We start from the raw sequence: 20,112 nt of genomic DNA, 5'->3' as shown, positions 1-20,112 counted from the left end.
GCTCCGGCCTGTCTGCTGTAACCACGAGGCAGCAGAGCCCCAGGCTGCAGACTTAGGAGACCCTGCAAAAGCTGGAGTGGCTGCGGGGGCCCCAGGGACCCAGAATGAGAGCCCTGGGGGGGGGGGGGTAGACGGGCGCCTGGGTGGCTCAGTCGGGTAAGCATCCAACTTCCGCTCAGGTCATGATCTCACTGTTGGAAAGTTCAAGCCCGCGTCGGGCTCTGTGCTGACAGCTCAGATCTGCTTCGGATTCTGTGTTCCCCCTCTCTCTGCCCCTTTCCTGCTTTCTCTCTCTCTCTCTCTCTCTCTCTCTCTCTCTCAAATATAAAAAATAAAACATAAAACATTTTTTTAAAAAAGAGTCCTGAGTCCCAGGGCACCAGGGAAGGCTGGCACTCTGCCCTTGGTCCCCCCCACCCCCAGCCCTCTCAGAGGATTTGGCTTTGTGAGCACATCTTGGGGGGAGTGGCTGAAACGGGGGCACGTCTGGAAGCTTCCACTCCTCGCAACCAAAGCTGGTGTCAGTAAGTCACCCCCAAATAATGGGGCTGTTTGCTCAGGAAGCCGAGGAGGCAGTGAGCAGTTGCTGAAGTAATTAAACACAAATGCGGACGAGCCAGGCTTCTCCAGGTGGCCCAGCTGTTCCCACGGTAGCCTCCCCTCCGCCGGGTGAGACCAGACTCCTGGGTTGTCTGTCTGCTGAACTGAGAAACTGGGAGCCAGAGAATCAAAGAAAATCCAGAAAGAAGGAGGTAGAGGGTAGGGTGCCTTGGAAACCCCTGAATGTAAACCCCTTGGTTTACAGATAGGGAAACTGAGGCCCAGAGAGGAGGACAGACCCGTCCAAGGACACAGGGCAGACTAGAGGCAGAGGTAAGTCTGGAATGCTTCTAGCACGCCTGAGGTTAGGGTCAAGGTCATGGGGATAGGGTGGAATCTGACAGGTGGTAAAGAAGGAAACTGAGGCTCAGAGAGGGTAGGTAAGTAACCCAAGGAATCACCTGGGTCTGCCCGACAGGTTTTAATTGTGCCCTGCGGCCTTCCTGTCCACGGCTTCTGCATCAGGACTTAACGGAGAGGGTGGGAGAGGCCAGGGAGAGCAGATTTCCAGGGGTAAGGGAGGGTACTCGGACTGAAGGAATGAGTAAAGGCACGGAGGCAGGACGCTGTATGATATATGAAGCGCCAATCCCTCACTCATCCGGCCTTCAACAGTCAAGGGAATGCACGGGCTCGTGTAACCGAGGAGGCCAGACAGAGCCAGAGCTAAGCCCGTGTATCTCCCGGGCGCCCATCAGATCCACCACGTACTGCCCTGCACCCAGAAGGATGGCCTGTGTGGGTTACTATTCCTCTGGCTTCCAGAGGGCTCAGTGGCAAGCACAAGGGGTGGAAGGAAAGAGTGTGGCCCGGGTATTCGCCGCCTCTCTCCTACCGCCCACACAGCGCCTACAGGGGGCCCTCTGCACACAGCCCTGTCTCCAGCTTCTCATAACTGCTCCCCTCCCCTCACCCTTTTCAGGCCCAGGAGAAGCGGCCCCTCTGTTACTTCCCCTGTGGTGATGAGCTCTCCCTCGTGGCGCCCCCCACCACTGCCCTCACTCTTATAATTGTCCACTTACTCAACTTCCTTCCAGTTTCCCCACTGTGTTTCCTCCTGAGGCCCGGACTCATAAAATTGGCTTCAGGTATGGCTTGATCCAGTGGCTCCAATGATGCCACCAGAGACCCAGGCTCTCTACATCTTCCGACTCCGCTCGCTGTGATACCGGTCTCATCCGCAAGCTCTGCAGGGTAGCACCCGCCTCCCTCCCCCCATCCTCCGCCCCACCCACTCTCACCTCCGATGCCCCACACTCTCCAAGTCTCACCTCCGCGTGTCACACGAGCCATGGGGAAGAGACAGCCTCCTTGGGGAGCTGAATGGAAAAAACCATTTGTTTCCCTGAAGCCAGAGCAAATATCTTCACATCTCATCGCTTCTGAATTGATTTGTTCCCAACCAAGCCGGTAACTGTAGCCAATGGCTAACTGACTCAGGCTAGTCAGGGCCCGCCCTGAAGCTGAGAGTGGGCCAGGCCTACCCAAACCACATGGTTGAGGACAGAAGAGGTGTCAACTCCAAAGAAGGGAATCCAGGAGAGCCTGGGGGTGCTGAGGTGGAGGGAGGGAGGTCAGGAGGCCATTTGCAAGGATCCAGGTGAGCACTGACAGGGCCTGGTGCGGGCTGGAGGCAGCGAGAAAAAAGAAGTTTCAGGAATACATACATGTATCGACACCCACTCCTGCTTTCCAAGGGCCCAGGTGAGGAACTGAACTCCAGAGAGGGTGTCTGGCCCTGTATGATTCAGGACCGGCCTCCCTGGCCTTCCCAGACCATGTCGATGGCTAAACAGCAGCTGTGGGGAGCCCAAGCGCAGAGCCAGATCCCAGCAGCTACCCACACCCACAAGTCGTGGGGATCGGACCACAGATGCAGCACAATGAAGCATGTAGATGGGCCTGAGTCTCTCCTGGGGACAGACAGACAACCATGCAGGACAGGGGAAAGGCCTGGGCGCTGGAATCTCAGGCTCCTGGGTCCAAATCTCAACCCTGCTACTCACTTAGTGTGCAATCTTAGGCAAGTTCCTGATCCCTCAGAGTCCTGGATTTCTTATCTGCACAAAGAGGGGTTAGACCTGATTACAGGAACCCACCATTCAAGTCCCATCCTGGGAGCATGCGGACTGTGGCTGAAAGATGGACCCCTGAGACAGGAAAGGAGAAGGCCCTTGCCTAGACCACTACCCTCCCAACCTGACTCCATCTCCCCCACACACACCCCACCCTACCCCCCAGCTACAGGCAGCACAATAGGGCATCTCAGGGCTGCTGCCCCTGTGACCTTCAAACCCAAGGCCCCTGGTTCATTCGAGTGTGGCTGCCGATTGGAGCTTCTCGCAAAGGGAGGTGGGCCCCACCTGCAGGTGCTCCTTGGGGATTTGGATGCCTTGCCCCCCATGACCCAGCTGCCCCACTACACTCTGCTGGAGAAAGCGCTTCTGGCCCGCCATGGGGCACGTGTGGAGACGCAGCCCCTCCAGGTAACACTGCACCTAGATATTCCCATCTCGGCTTGGGGCCACCCAGGTGCTGACCACGGTGTTGGAAAGGCACCGAGGTATCAGCTTGGGAAATAACAATGAAATATTCCAGAAGGAAGCAAGGGTGGTCCCACAGGCGTGTCCCCCAATACGAGAAGGCGTAACCTTCAGGGGCCGCTGTCCCTCTGCTCAGTCGGCCACAGGGGCACCCTTTGGCTACCTGGAGATACCAGCTCTGGTTCCAGGAAGCCCCTCAGGATGCTTGGGTTTGCTTTACTGACAGCTCAGCCAACCAGCAGCTGATGGTTCCACTGTGCAACTGTCCGGCCCTAACAACTCTAGAAGCCCAAACTGAAAGCCATCACCCTTGTCTGTGACACTACTCCTAAAGGCCAGACATGTTATAGTTTCACCAACTCTTGGGCTGTAGCTAATGGCTTAGATATCTGGTCAAGGACACAGGTGGTGGTTGACTGATATATTAGACACCCTTCTGCGGAACCATGAGCTCACCAGACTTGGGCACACCCCAAGAGGACAGGGGAGGTGGCTCCAAGCAGTTGATATCAGCCCCACCATCCCAAAGAAGGGAAGTCTCTGGTGAGCTCCAGCAGAAAGTCCCAGAGAAGGCTCTGATTGGCCCATCTCTGAGCCAATCACTGGGGCCCAGAGTGCAATACTCTGATTGGCCAAGCCTGGGTCACATGTCCACTCCCGGGCAGGGGGGTGGGGGGGTGAACTGAGGTTAAGGAATTGAGAGTTTTCAGAATCACCTGGGGGCTGATGGGAAGTTCTCACAAAGGGAGAGATAGGGCGCCTGGGTGGCTCAGTCGCTTAAGCATCCGACTCATTGTTTCAGCTCAGGTCATGATCTCACAGTTTTGCGAGTTCAATCCCCACATGGGGCTCTGTGCTGGCAGCTTGGAGCCTGCCGGAGATTCTCTCTCCCTCTCTCTGTGCCCTTCCCCCACTTGCACTGTCTCTCTCGCAAAATAAATAAATAAACTTAAAAATAATTAAAAAAAAAAAAACAAAAACCAAGGGCCTGTTGCTGGAAGACGGAGGGAGGATAAAAAAGTAAACTTTTTAGGGGCGCCTGGGTGGCTCAGTTGGTTGGGCGTCTGACTTTGGCTCAGGTCATGATCTTATGGTTCGTGGGTTCGAGCCCTGCGTCGGGCTCTGTGCTGACAGCTCGGAGCCTGGAGCCTGCTTTGGATTCTGTGTCTCCCTCTCTCTCTGCTCCTCCCTTGCTTGTGCTCTGTCTCTCTATATCTGAAAAATAAATAAACATTAAAAAAAATTAAAAAGTAAACTTTTTATTCATCCCCCACACACTCTCAAATTCTGTTCCACCTGGTTAATTCCCACTCATCCTTTTGGACTCAGGCCCACCTTCGCCTCTGCCAGGAAGCTCCCCTCACCACCTTCAGGCTCTGTCCAAAGCCCCGCTTATGTGGCCCCACAGCATCCCTCACCTACCACCATCACAGCCCTGACCAGCTGCTACAAGGGCATATGCCCCGCCGGACGTGACTCCTGGCGGAGGAGGGGGGCAGGGCCCAACCACTCTGGCACAGGGGAGGCTTCAGAAACAGTTGTTGGTTGAATGATTTACCCACCGGCCTCCTGACCTTTCCTAGGACTCACTAGTAACATAGACTGAAATCCTCCAAATACCTGGTCCGACCTGGATTGGTCAGTCCAAACGTCAGTACACGGAGGAAGAGAGAGGGAGGTGCATAGGGTACGGCGCTGGCCGCACAGGTGACCCACAGGGCTGTTTTGGCTTGGTGGCCAGGAGCTCTGTGTCACCAGGTGCTGTTGGAGGACTTGACCACGTAGAGCAAATTATGGTATAAAGAAGAGATCCCCTCTCACTGGCTGTTTGCGCAAAAAGCCACCTGGGACCTGCAACCCATGTCTTCCCCAGCCTCCTGGAGTCTCAGACGAGATTTAGCCTGGCAAACCCCTCAGCCAGGCAATTCTGCCGATTGCCACCAGAGAAAATCCCGCATACCAATGCTAGAGAAAAACTCCCGTGTGCACACAGTGAAGCACGCACAAGGATATTTGTTGCAATGATTTTTACAGGGAGAACAAAAACTGGAAACGACCTGAATATCTAGAAAGGAATGATTTAGGAAGGAAGAGAAGGAGGGAGGGAAGAGATCCAAGCAATTGAACGTGACACATGCCTTGTGAAAGAAAAAAAATGAGATAGCTCATCTTTTTGGAAAGATGGCAGTGATTTCCAACGATAGAAAGTCAAATACACAACAATATATATGCTGTGATACCTTTTATGCTCTTAAAACACACAGAGCAAGCATGAAGAGGCCAGCATACAATTAATTATATGTGCAGAAATGCATATTAAAAGGATCTGTGTAGGTTCTGCAGCACATTGACAACATGCACTATGGGGAAGAGGATGAAATATGGAGGTGATTATGAAAGAGGAGAGAACAAAGACCCTTTTCCTTTATCTGAATTCTTGAATGTAAGACAATAAGAACGTCTGCACGCAGCGCTTGCATAATTAAAAATAAGTTTAAGTGAATGGGGGAAATGGCAGGATACACTTATTGCAACATTTTTATACTAGCTGAAAAGCCAAAAACAACCTAAATATTCATCTATAGGGAACTAACTGAATAAATGATGGTGCCTATGGCAACATGATACCAGACAGCTAGTGAAGGAACGGAGCAGGGCCATGTGGGAAGATATTCTTAAATGAAAAGGCAACTCGAACACAGTGTGTGTGTATGATCCCATTTTGGGAAAAGAAAGAATATGTAAAATACATTGTCCCCCCCCCCCCCATCCAAAAGTAGAGCGTTACTATGAAACCCCTCCTAAGCCCAAAGGGTGTAAAGTGAAGAAGTAATTACCGTTCATTTATATGGAAAAATGTTTGAACGTTCCCAGATCCCAAAAATAACCTCTCCTAGGCTTTGCTGATACCTCAGGACCCGTCTTGCTGATGGATGCACAAAATAAATTAAGATAAAGCACAGATGCTCCCAGACACAGTTCAAAGCCATGGCGGCTGGATGCCGAGCGTAGCTCCAGGGGAACGAGCTTGGAGGGACCACTCTCGCTGCTCAGGGTGTGCACTGCTCGCTGCAGAATAAACACTAAATGCTAATTGCACTTTTCACCTTTTCTCATAAAAGTGAAAATCCTCTTGGATTTCTTTGGGTCAGCGAAAACAGGTGCTAATGTAGGTCTTTCGTAAAAGCCAAGTAGCATAACGGAAGGGCACTTATACTGAAGTACAACTGAAAGGCAATAAACTGAACGTATTTAAAGTGTAAAATTGCATCCGTTTTGATATACAGACACGCCCACGAAACCATCACCACAATCAAGATAATTAATAGATCACCTTCAATAGTTTCCTCTTGCCCCTTTGCAATCCATTCCTCCCAGTCCCCAGCTCCAAGCAACCAGTGATTTGCTTTCTGTCCCTATAGATTAGTTTGCATTTCCTCGAATTTAATGTGAATGAATTCACACAATATGTGTACTTCTTTATCTACTCTTTCCACTCAACATAATTATTTGGAGATTTAGCCATGACGATAAATGTATCAAGAGTTCATTCCTTCTTATTGATGAGCAGTATAACGTTGTCAGATTTATATAAATCTTTTGGTAGATTTATTGCCATGCATTTTGTATTTTTATGCCACTGTAAATAAGGTATTTTCATTTGAATTTCTGATTGCTCATTGCTATTGGAATAATCTTTTTTAATTGTTAGGTTACTGTGTTAATATGTCAATAATGTATTAATTATGTTACTATGTTAACATGTTAAAATGATGAGCTACATTTATATTTCTATAATAGATGGAGGATTACTCGAGTGATCTATTTCTTCTTGAGTGAGTTTTGGTCATCTGTGTCCTTCAGGAAATTGGCCCATTCCATCTAACAAATCTGTGTGCATAGTTATTCATAGTGTTTCCTTATTATAATTGTCTGTAGGCTCAATACTCCCAATATTGGTGATTTGTCCTCTCTCTCTCTCTCTCTCTCTCTCTCTCATTGGCCTGACTATAAATTTATCATTTTGTTTATCTTTCTTTTTTTTTAATGTTTATTTATTTTTGAGACAGAGAGAAACAGAGCATGAATGGGGGAGGGGCAGAGAGAGAGGAAGACACAGAATCGGAAGCAGGCTCCAGGCTCTGAGCCATCAGCCCAGAGCCTGACGCGGGGCTCGAACTCACGAACAGTGAGATCGTGACCTGAGCTGAAGTCGGAAGCTCAACCAACTGAGCCACCCAGGCGCCCCTGTTTATCTTTCTAACAATCATCTTTTGGTTTCGTTGAGTCTCTCTACTAGTTACCAGTTTTCAATTTCATTGATTTCAATTGCTATTATTTCCTTCCTTCTGCTTGCTTGTTTTAGGTTTAATTTGTTCTTTTTCTAATTTCTTTTTTTTATTTTTTTAATGTTTATTTATTTTTGAGACAGAAAGAGACCGAGCATGAGCAGAGGAGGGGAGAGAGAAAGAGAGAGAGACAGAATCCAAAGCAGGCTCCAGGCTCTGAGCTGTCAGCACAGAGCCCGATGCGGGGCTCGAACTCACGAGCTGTGAGATCATGACCTGAGCCGAAGTCAGACGCTCAACCGACTGAGCCACCCAGGTGCCCCCTTCTTTTTCTAATTTCTTAAGGTAATTTTTAGAGCTTTCTTCTTTTCTGACATATATATTTAGTGCTATACATTTGTCTCCTAAGCACTGTTTCAGTTGCATCTCACAAATTTCTCTATGTTCTATTTTCATTCTCATTTAGTTAAAAATAATTTTTAATTTTCCTTAAGATTTCCCCTTTTGATCTATGGGTTATTTACAAGTGTGTTGCTTAAGTTTCAAACATTCGGGGATTTTCTAGAAATCTTTCTGTTACTGATTTTTAGTTTAATTCTACTAAAGCCAAAGAACATACTTTGTATAATTTCTTTTTTTTTTTTAATGTGTAAAGATTTGTTTCATGGCCTTAGATATGGCCTATCTTGTAAATATTCCAGGTGTACTTCGGAACATATATTCTGCTGCTGTTGGGTGAAGTGTTCCATAAATGTCAATTCAATTAAGTTAGTTAATAGCATTGTTCAAGTCTTCTATATCTTTATGATTTGTGTCAATCATGGATCAGTTTCAATGGGTTGGTTTTTCTCCTCATAGTGGAACATATTTTCCTGTTTGTCTGTGTGCCAGGTAATTTTTGATTGGGCGCTAGACATCTTGAGGTACATTGTCTTGGGTGCTGGACACTTATGTATTCCTATGCATAGTTTTGTTCTTTGTTCTGGGATGCAGCTAAGTTGCTTTGAAGTCGTTTGATCCTTTCAGGCCTTGCTTAAGCTTTGCTAGGCAGGCCCAGAGAAATGTTCAGTCCAAGGATAATTATTCCCCATTCCACTTAGTGTCATGTGAGCCACGAGGTTTTCTAATCTGGGAAATAGCAGATGCTATTCCCAGCCTTGTGTGAGGGTGCGGCACTGTTATCTGGGTGATATTTGCCCCAAGCCACAGGCAGATTCTGCACATATTTATCTCGACTAGAACTCAGTTGAAAGCTCAAGAAGGTAGATCTTTGAAGATCTCTCTGTGTGTGTCTCTCTCTCCTCTCTGGAGCTCTGTTCTGTGGACCCCACCCCCATTGTTCTCCCCTGACTCTCAACTCCATCTTCTCAACTCAGGGAGTCCACTGACCTCTGTCCGGGTTCCCCTGCCCTGTACTATATACAGCTGAAAATTTCCCAAGGGAGTAAGCTAGTGCAATCATAAGGCTCACCTCATTTATCTCCCATCTCTTAGGGATCACGATCCTTCGTTGCCTGATGTCCAGCACTTTGCAAACTGTTGTTTTATAGATCTTGCCCATTTTTTGGTTCTTTTGAGTGGCAGGAAAAAGCCAGTCCCTGTTACCCCATCTTGGCCAGAAGCAAAGTCCCTCACTTTTATTCTTTATACACTTTTATACCGCGTGAATGTTTGCGGTATGCCTGTATTATTTTCTAAATTTAAAAAAAGAAAGACATACTAATTAAAATGAAGATGAAGTAAAGGAATAACCCCAGCCCAGCAGTTGCCTGTGATGTGTCCTTTCTGCTGGGTTCTATATCCTTCCCTCACCCTGAACGGGGACCTTGGGGCCAATGTGCCAGACATTGCTGGCTTCAACTTCTGGCGAAGGCACCTGTCCATCTCTACTCTCATCTCAAGAAAATTGCTTTCAATCCTGCAACAATGATTGTGGAAAAGTGGGCATGAAATGAGCCGTGTCCTTAGAGCACAGCGAGACAGGCTAAGATGCTCCTTCCCTGGCAAGGGCTAGGATGTGGGTGACAGGTGTTCTCTTACCGCTCACACATGCCTTGTGATCTCACACTGTTTTTGAAATTTCTGCAGCTGCGCAGTGGCTGGGGCTCCAGCCACATGAAATTGTGCAGATAAAAACTTAAGCAAAGGCACTGAGACCTTGGCTCCCTGACATTTTGCCACTGGTTCTGCAGAGCCCAGCTGACGCGCTAGACCACGGGAGTCAGTAATGAGATGCTGCAGGGACTGACGTCAAGGGGAGAATAGGGAGAAAAATTGGAAGTCTAGAAAAAAAGGTTTCCCCTTCGAGAGTTGTACCGTTCTGTTGCTGTTGCTTGGGGCAGAAGGGGACATCAGGTAAGTTCTGGGAGGTTCCGTAGTTGTGGAGAGGAGACCCCAGGCGACGGACAGCATGACAGGGTGCTTGCTTCACAGAAATGCAGACCGCTGCTCTGTCGACCTTCGACATGCAGGGCACAGGTCACTTTTAGGTTTTGCTTCACGTATTTTGAAACTCTGTCCTTCGGGGCAAAGAAGTTTAGGATTTTATGCCTCCTTGAAGAACTGACCACTCTAGGGTTTATAGGACACACATGTAGCTTCCCTCAGTCTACCTTCAAGGTAGACTACCTTCAATCACACCCCTTCGTGTACAGCGTGAGGACCTTACGACAATATAACTTTCTCTTCTCTTTCTCTGGCCTCTGTGCTGTGTTTTCCCACATGCTTATGTCTCTATACGTTATCAAGCCCACAAGACGCTGTCATTACTTTTGCTTAAGACGCAACCAATCTTCTTTTTTTAATCACGATTTAGTTAGTATTCCTCGAATCTTTCGGTTTATAAGTACTGAGGGATCCATAAAGTATACGTGAGTTCAATTCCTGATTTCTGCGATCAGGCACAAACACGGGTCCTGGTATCATATGTATTTAGTAACTGACTGTTTTTCTATTGCTTTGAACCACCTTTTTTTAATTGAAGTATAACAGGCACACAACGTCACAGAACTTTCAGGGGCACAACGTAGTGACTCAATAAGTCTAGATGTGACCCTGCGTTCAACCCCAGTGTAAATACCTATTTACAATACCACTGACATAGTCCCCATGCCGTACTTTTCGTCCCTGTGTGGAACCAGTCAATTATCTCTTCAAGAGATTGAAATAATAAGAAAAGAAAGTCTTTAATTATCACCCCACGTAGTTATTTCCAGAGATTGCCTTCCTTTGTGTACATCCCTATTTCTGTGTGGGGTTGTTTTCTTTCTGCCTGAGGGGCTCCTTTTAAACATTTCTCACAGTGTGGGTCGGCTGGTGATAAATTTTTCCAAAACCGGGTTTTCAGAGATTTGGTACCCAGCACTGCCTGTCCACCTGGGTGGAGGGCGGTGGGGGAGACAGCTGGATGGAAACACCACTGGCCGCTGAAGTTCAGCCATGTAAGTTTCTGTTTGCAATTAACATCGATGGTGGGGGGAGGCCTTAGAGCTGATGTTCCGGGGGACAGATGGGGAGAGTGGGGCAGCGCATGTGGAGCACCTACTATGTTCCAGACGCTGTGTCACAGGTACCTTGTCGGGTCTGGAGAGGACGAAAGGAGCCCAGCACCTGGTACATACCAGTCCTCCGAAAAGGTAGCTACTTTGATCATCTTCCTCCATCATTTTAACCACCTCCTGGTACAGGCATTTTATTAACCGAGTTAGAGATGAATAAGCCAGGCTTAGACAAGGGAAGGGGTGGGGGGATTCAAACCCAAATCTGCGTGACTCCAAAGCCCGGCTCCTACACCCCCTGCTCTGTCCCAGCCCTCCGGGGCCAGGAGCTGCCACGGGCAGGGCAAGACTGCCCTCCATGGCCAGAGGAAGCGTGAAAAAGAACGTCCAAGAAACAGGGCTGCGTGGAGCCACACTCAGCCCAGGAATCAATCTGAAGGGTCCCAGTAGGGGTGAAAAGAGGCCCCACCCAGCAACAGCAGAGGGAGGGGACAGATGGGAGCCAGCACCCGGGAGCACCGCGTCTGGGGCTGTTTGCACAAAACCCGCTGCACGCTGCCTATCCGGATTTGTATCCAGGACACAAAGAGTTCGGGAGTACATTTGATCTTTCTCTTTTAACAAATCAGTATGTTTTTGCCGCAGCCGAGCAGCGTGGAAAGTACAATGTGTGCACGCATCGGAGGTAGAAACACAGAACTCCAATTCTGCCGGTTTTATTGGTCTCATGACCGCCAGCTGCCACTCCCCACCGCCCCCACCCCGCCAGTGGTCACCCGGGGACTGGCTGCCTGCCCTCAAAGCCCTGTGCTTCCAACACCAAAACAAACAAAGAACATCTGTTTTCTCTCTTTTTTCTTTTTTTTCTTTTTTTTTCTCTCTTTCTCTCCTGTTTTCTGTCCCTCATCCTCCGGCCACTTGTCATCTCTGAGGACAGGGAAAAGCATTTCAGAACGGTGTGGCCTTCCTTTACCCAGGATGTAATTCCTTTATCACGGAGCTCAGAGACAGAGGGTTGCAAGAAGACAAGGAAGGCGCTGGTGGTGATTAACATTTCCCTGCTCTCTGCAATGATTCCAGGGCGTGGATTTCTTTTTATGGAGTTTTAGCACGTGAGATGCTGGTAGGCCAGCCCCTGGATTAGCTGATACCCCATCAAGCAAAGCAAGAACTCAGAGGAAGGGAGGGTCATCACACTGAGACACAAGATGGTGAGCCTTGCAGCAAGGTTAGGGAGACCCCAGGACAGGGGCTGGAGCCAGCCTGCCTCCCCCCCATTACCAGGACAACGGGATGCTGGGGGAGGAGAGCATCTGGACCAATTCTGCCAAGTTTGCAAGACTATTCCAGTCTTAAAGCTGCCCCGATTTTCTTCCCTGTCACCTCCCATCACACTGAGTCGAAAGGTCCCCATCCCAGACGTGTTGAGAGAGGACCCGTGGCCCCAGTGGAGGATACTCTGGGGAGAATCGGTACCTGAGGCCAGACCAGGCAGACGCAGGGAGAAGCCGCTGTCGTCCTCAGGGGAGAGACGTGGCCCGGAGGAAAGATGGAGACGGACCTGGTCCGGAGGCACAGATGGTCAGGGGGGCTTGGTGGCAGCAGCCGCGTGGAACAGAACTTAGTGAGAACCGTGCCTGAAGTCTCGCCGACTGAGTGGCAGGGCCACATCTAAACCCGGACTGGGCTGGGAGGATGCTGATTCTGAGGCAGAAGTGGCCGTCTCCCCAGCGATGGCCCGGACACGGAAGGCAGGAGCGGAAGAGCAGAGAGGTCACTTCACATTTTACTTACCCTTCTCCTGCCGCACTTTCCAGCCTGGGCCACTTTGCGGCACGACTGGCCTGTCTCCTAAGGCTGGCCCAAAGTCCAGGGCTGGGCCCCTCGGCCCCTCTCTGGCTGGCGGCCTTGTCTCTGGGACTCACTTTCCTCCTCCACCGAGTGGGTTAATGCCCCCTTCCTCCCACACTGTTGGGGCTGCAGTGAAATCGTAAAGGAAGCCAGGAGTGGCCCAGGACCGAGGCGTCAGGATCGGCTCCTGGACCCATCTGCCGTGTGCCCTTACGTGATGTAGGGTTTTACCGGATCCTGCGCAAAGTAGGACCCTGATCAACAAGCGTTTCATATGAACACCCTAGTTACTGGGTTCGAATCCTTGCTTTGACGTTTAATAGCTGCATAACCACTCCCTGGATTCTGAGTGCAAAATCATAGTAAAACAGACCCAGATTCAGGAAAGGAGCTGGGGGCTCAAAGACAGGAATACTTTCGAAAACACCGTCAGGGAGACACGGTGTAGAGGCACCAGCTCAGCCACACGGAACCCTACATACTTGCTTTAATTCTCTGGGATCACCATCTTGAAATTCCTAATAATTTAATCTTGAGCTTGTGTTTCGTAAGTCAAGTCCAGCGGGACAGTGGAGTACAGGCTCATGAGCAGAGAGTTACATGTGTCGCCCGCCAGTTCTTCCCGCCCCACTCGGACAGAGAGCGTTGGCGTTACCCCGTGGGCTCCCAATTCCAGCCCACCCACCGTGCATGTGACTTCGGCAAGACTCAAAGTGGGTGCGAGGACAGAGTGTCCACAGTGGAGTAAGCGGGGGTACTGACAGCCCCCAACGGCCAGCCTTCCCATTTGAGCCTGGACATTCTCCCAAGTGCAGACAGACGTCAGCGGTATTAGTCGAAGAAACATACATGATCAAGGAAACTCATCAGATCCTTTCTTACCTGTGTCACTTTCCCGTGATTTGCCAACCCCTCGCCTTGAAAATGGGGACGGAGGAGAGGAAACAAATGAAGTACTTCTTGGTTCCCTTCGTTTCGGGCCCTCCTTGCTCACCGGTTAGCCGGACAGGGAGAGGGGTGGGAGCGTGGACACATAGCAGGAAGTGACGCGGAGGCTGCGAAGCTGGTTTTGTGTAGTTCCCCCTCTTCCCGCGAGAACGAGATACGGCTGCATTTGCGCGCTGCGAAATACGAACTGTGTAATTTCTGCGACTCCGGATGCAAATTAAATGCCCTCGTATTTGCATTTAAAACTGGCATTGCACAATATAAAGACGAACGGGAAAGTTCATGCTAATGATTTTAAATTCTAATTCTTCTTTACTTAGAGCCACATTAAATAGGAAATAAAATACACCACGAAAGATGAGGGAGAGACTGCGGCAGAAAGGAAAGAGATTTATGTTTTTGTGTGTTTAATGGCGTTTTTTCCCCCAGCTTTTTGAACAAGAACACCACATACGCATTTTTCACGGAAACTGCAACTTATGTAGCTAGTCCCGCAGGGAGAAGCCAGGCGCCTACACGCTTCTCCTGGGCAGAGAGGCTGGGTTTCTGTTAGGTAGTTCCTCTGCCCACAAGACTGTTAATTAAACACGCAGCATCAGGAAATGTGAGTCCTGAGGACGTTTTTTCTCAGTCTCTCTGAAGGTGGGGAGAAGCGGGAGGCGGGGAGCCCTGCAGAGGCTGGAAAGAAGGGAGGCGGGGAGGCTGGGGGAGGCGGGTGTCCTCCACTGTGCCCGGTGCTCTCTGCACGTGTCCCATTTTGTACCACAGCGATCCTGGGAGACGAAGATTGTCATCCCCTTCCACGGATGAGGACACCGAGGCTCCGAGTGGTCAGGAGATGTCCGAGCCCCACGGCTAGCAAGCCGGGCGCAGAGCCATCTCTCCACGAGCTGATGGAGGCAGGCCCTGCGCCGCCCGCGGGGACTGAGACACCACCGTCGCGGCCCCCCAGGCCCCCCGTCCCGTGGGGGACAGACGGTGACCACACGGTGGGATCTGATGGGGAAGCACAGGCCATGTGGGAGCCAGAGGGGGGTCCTCACCCAGCCTGTCTGCCCTGGGGCCTGGGGGCGAGCAGCAGGTACACCTCCCCCACGCAACATCAGCAGAAAGGCTGTCCTCCACATCACAGGCATCACTGCTCCAGGACCTGCTGTGGCTCCCGCTGACGGCTGCCTCAAGCCATCGTGACTCCCTGCTCGGCAGCTTTACCACCCACCACCTCTCCCGTCCCTGCCCCCCCGGAAACTCCAGGCAAAGCGGGTCTTCACTGGGCTCCCAATGCCCTCACCCACCCCCACCCTGCCAGGGCTTTGTTCCTGTGGTGTCCCCTCCCTCCTGCCCTCCCCTCTACTTGTCCTTCAAAACCCACAATTCGTCTCTTTGATGAAGGCTTTTTTCCAGACAGAACTAATCACTCTCAGCTCTGCCCCAGAGCAGCTGGTAGAGAACATGTTCTGAGCCCGTAACACGTGCCAGGCTCTGTCCTCACCCGTTCCATGGGCCACCCCACTTAGTCCTCACCACCGCCCTGCGAGGCAGAGACCGTTGTCACCTCTACTGTGCAGATGAGGAAACTGAGGCTCAGAGAGGTGATGTAACTTCCTGAGGCCACAGGGAACCCCTACCTTTCATGTTATGTCAATAAACATCTGTGTGATAGGTGGCTTGTAACATGGCCCCAACATATCCACCTTTGGCCTTCCCCAAATGCCTGGGCCTGTGATTCACAAGAAATTGCTCAGCCAAATTGAAACTTGACCCTCCTAACTCAGTCCCATTCGGATCAGTGACAAGTGCCACCACTGATGCCTGGAGTCCCAGCTCCCCTGAAGCACAAATCCCCGTGTCCCTCCTGCACAGGGTCAGGGAAAAAGCAAGGACTCAGGTCAGCCAGGCCTGGGCTCACACTTGCCACCAATGAGTCGAGTGACCTGGGACAAGGCAGTTCATCCCTCGGGGCCCCAAACTCCCCACCTGGGGGACAGAGCGAGGGATGATGGAGTCCAGCATGTGCACGGCCCCGCACACAGTAGGTGCTCAGCAAATGTCAGCACCCCCCCCCCCCCCGCAAAGGTGGGCAAACCGTAAGCTGCATCCAATCAGAGCTTTTGAGTGAATCCTGTATCCAGCAAGCAGCCTCACCCCTCCCTCCGAGGCCCCAGCCCGGCCTCCAGCCACCCCTGCCCCCCTGCTCCGGGCATAATTTGTGCGCTTTCTGTGGGGTCGCTCCATTATTACACAGAAGGAATCTTTCAGGATGTTTAAATTCCGATCTCTTTTCCTAATTCACCCGCACCCGAAGAGAAATGGCCGCGTTTGGCAAAGGTCTCGCGTAAAACACAGAAGGGGGGACAGGAAGCGGAGGCGAGGACCGGATTAACGAGCAGGTACCGTCCATTAGGGGGATCACGGCGCTGTCCTCCCCGGGAGCACGTGCTCTTCCGGGGTCGCGAAGCCGAGCAGCCGCTCCGAGCAGGAGCACTTCTCCCAGGAGTGACGTGAGTTCAGTGCATTGAGCACCCGCTTCAGGGACCCCCTCCCCAACACCTGCACGTCAGCCCCGCACGATAGCGTCCTCATCCCTGCTGCCCAGACAGAGTCACTGGGAGGCGAGGGTCCCGCCCAAGTCTGCACGTGGCAGCGAGAGGTGGTACCAGGATCCAACCCAGGCTGCTGGCTCCCAGGCCCCTGCTCCCGTCCCCACTCTCCTGCTCCCTGGGAAAGCGGGGCAGGGGCGGGGGTGGGGGCTCAGTTACAGCAAGAGAGGGGAGCAGAGGAATCAGCCCAATCCAGGCGGACACCCACCGGGGTTTGGGTTCGGCCTTGGCTCCAGAGGCCTTAAGTACCGGCCGGAAAACAAAACCGAAACAAAACCCGTTGAGAAACGAGTTCAGCCAAGTGGGTGTTTGGAAGCGGGAGCCCCGGGAGCACAGTGACAGCAAGGGATTCTGCAAGGAGCCACGTCAGTGCCCCCAGCAGCACCCACCAGCCCGGGACCGGCCCCCCGACCCTCTTCTGCTGCTGCGTCCTGGCCAGGGGACGGACTCAAGGGGACGGACTGAGTCCGTGTTCATCCCCCTCTGCACCTCCTTGCCTTCACCTGTGCTCTGTGTTCTGACGCCGTGAAACCAGTGCCCCGAGTAAGTGTCTAGACCGCTTGCCCCCTTCAGGGTGTCCCAGCCGAGGCTGAGTCCCCCCCGGGGCAGGGACATGTGAGAACGGACGGGAGGGTAGAACAGGGGCTGACCTAGCGAGCGCAGGGGTCCGGGATGGACGGTGGAGGGAGGGAGGCCACAGCGGCGAATGACCCGAGAAAGGATGACAGACCCAGAGGGCCTCCCGCGGCCTCCTTCCGTCGCTGTGACCGCCCTGTGGGAGCTCCAAGTTCCACTTCACGTCCCGCGGGAGGATGTGGGGCCCAGAGAGGTTGGGTAGTTTGCCCCATGTCACACAGCTTCTGCGACGGAACTGAGGCCCCAGCCCAGACGCTGGGCCACCCCCTCTGCGCCTCAGGCTGCTTTCTAGAATCTGCCCTGGGCGGGTGCCTTGGCCCAGAGTCCTCAGGAGACTTGGCCTCCTTGACTCCCCAGCTGACATCTGACTTGATCCAATCCAGCTCTTTATGTCAGGATAAAACCTTTCCAGATCCTTCTGACTTGCTCCAATGTTCTGGTGCTGGAATTCATCCCCAGATGGTTCCGCGCGGCGAGGGCCGCGTGCTGGCTGTGAGCGGAGCCTGTCTTTTCTGGTGATCGTTCCTGACACGCTTTAGTTTGCCCGACTTCCCTGCCCCGCCTGGCCGATGGGGTCCCAGGCGGCCGGCAGCTGCCCTCTGTCCCCAGGCCGTGCCTGCAGCTTCACCCCACAAGAACCCCCCAACACCACAAGAACACCACGGGCCGCTCCCCGAGTCCTCCTGACACGCTCACGGCTCCAGATTTTGCACAAGCTGCTTCCTTTATCGGGAGTCCTTTCCACGTCTTCTCCATCTGGAGAAATCCCGCGCATCCCCCGAGGCCAAAGCACCGAGGGAGGGAGGGAGCTAACCCATTCTGCCCGCCGGCCACGTGCCCAGGGCCATGTGGCGGGGTGGGGGGCAGGGGCACTACTCTCAGTGAGTCCCCCTGCAGCCCGGGCACCAATCACAGAGTGGGCCTCAGTAGGTCATTTTACAGACGGGGAAACACTGAGTTACTTATTCAACGTCCCCCAGTGGTCGGCAACTCGGACCAAGTCGGCCGACACACAGACCAGCCCTGTCCACGCACCCCTGGCTCTGGGAGCCATCCTGACCCCTGAGAGGGGGCTCCTCTCCTCCTTCCCTCCGGCACCGGGCATCATCGAGCGCTCGAACTCTCCTTCCATCTCCGTGGTTCTCAGGCTCTTCCCCTCCCTGCCTTGGTGAACTGAGGTGGGTTGAGCGTCCCCGCGGCCCGGTGCCAGGCTCCGCCCTGGAGGAAGACAGCCCTCAGCCCGAGGGCCGATCCCATCCCGGTGGCCAGGAGAAACAGCTTGCGCGATGATGTCAAGTTCACCAGTTTCCATATTTAGCTCCTGGTGGGGACGGGATGGCGGGGAAGTGGGAGGCAAGAAGTGTGCAGGGTGGTGGGCGGGTCACGTGGGGTGGTACATTTAGGCTCAGTATCAGCAGATGTGCTCAAAAACCTCCCGGCAGATTCCTCTGCCAGGTGGTGAGCTCCCCATCCCTACAAGGGTTCAAGTTATTGCAGGACAGTGAAGGGAGAGCGTCCTGTGTAAGGAAGGGGGGAGTTACACCAGCATGGATCTCTGGGCTAAGATTCTGATCTCAGGCTGTCCGTTTCTACTCCACGTGTCCCCCAGTGGTCGGGGGAGGGGGGAGGCTGGGGGAGGGGGGTTCCAGATCTCCTCCAGAGATTCCTTCATTCTCGGACCGTCAGGCCTGTGAGTCCACGGCTGATTCTGTGATTCTAGAATTCTAGGATTCTGTGAAAGGGACCAGATGCTCACATTCTGTGATTCAAAGGTTTTCCGAAAGCGCCTTGGAGTCTATGAAAGACGCTGTGATTCCCACTCCTGTGCGTCACAAGTGCCGTGAAAGGACTGGCGGATGTGAAAATGGAAGAAGGTTCCGTGACCCTCCGCCCGCCCGCGTCCGCGTCTGCAGAGGGAGGACACTGGGCCCCTGACCCGCAAGGTCCTCTCCGTGCTCAGTGTGGGTCCCCGGGGGCCCCTGACCCCACGTGCCCATCTCCTCACCTGACTCTCCACCCCCCCAGGTCCCCTCATGCCGAGAGGGTACAATGGGTCCTGAAGCCCCAGGTGACAGAGCCGGCGGGGCCAACACCTGGGCGGACGTGCTCACAGACGCACATCGCTGTTCTCGTGTCATTTTCCTGCTGGGTTGATTATGAGGCGCGCGGTGGGGACGCAGCCTTTGCTAAGTGGAATTTTCTGGTGCGTCTCCTTCAGTACAAGCCGCTTGGGGATGGGAATCAGGAGCCCGCTTACGTTTCAGTCCTGTTTGTTTTTCCTGATGCACTCGCCCTGCTCCACCGTGGAGGTCTCTCCCCGTTCACTGTTCATCTGGGGGGGCTCTCCGTGGGATCTGAGCAGTGGCCGCCCTGAGGGTTCAGCTGGGTTTCTCGGGAAAGGAACAGGATCCAGGGAGGGAAGAAATGGAGACCAGGCAGGTGGGGCTGGAATCCTGGAGGAGGCTGGATCATGGTCCGTCCTCCAGGATGGCCCAGGGGCCCCTCCTCACCCACCAGGAAGGCTGGGGTCTCTGGGCACCTGCAGCAGAGGGACCCCAGAGCTCAGAGCCCAGTAGAGTTGGCTGTGGGGTTTGGAACAGTCCCCTCCCTGAGTCCCAGGAGCCTCCCTGGAAATATCCTGAGCTGGTGGGGAGCCTCTGTAACCCTGAGACACTGATCTGGTGGAGGCTACTCTCCATCTGGACATTCCCCACCCAGCCCCCCTTTATTGTGAAACCCCTCCTGGCCCCTCAGGGCCCTGCTCAGATGCCCCTTCCTCCAGGCAGACTTCCCTACTCTTGCAGGGGACACCACAGCAGCCTGTGCTCCTCTCCATAGATGTCTTCACACTTCCTAGTGCTGTGTGCTCAACACCGGTTTCTCTGCTCCGCTGGAGCACCGTGAAGCTAGGACTTTGGCTGTTTTGTTCAGCACCGTCTGCACCACGGCAGTTGTTGACATATAATAACTGGTCAACTGCCATTTGCTGGATGGATGGATGGATGGATGGACGGATGGACGGATGGACGGACGGACGGACGGATGGATGGACGGATGGATGGATAGATGGACGGGTGGATGGATGGATGGACAGATGGATGGACGGATGGACGCACGGGTGGATGGATGGATGGATGGACTGATGGAT

This window comes from Herpailurus yagouaroundi, unplaced genomic scaffold (assembly GCF_014898765.1).
Source record: "Herpailurus yagouaroundi ecotype Mexico unplaced genomic scaffold, PumYag 77, whole genome shotgun sequence".
In the NCBI taxonomy this organism is placed as follows: Eukaryota; Metazoa; Chordata; class Mammalia; order Carnivora; family Felidae; genus Herpailurus; species Herpailurus yagouaroundi.
Note: the sequence above shows the minus strand (reverse complement) of the source record.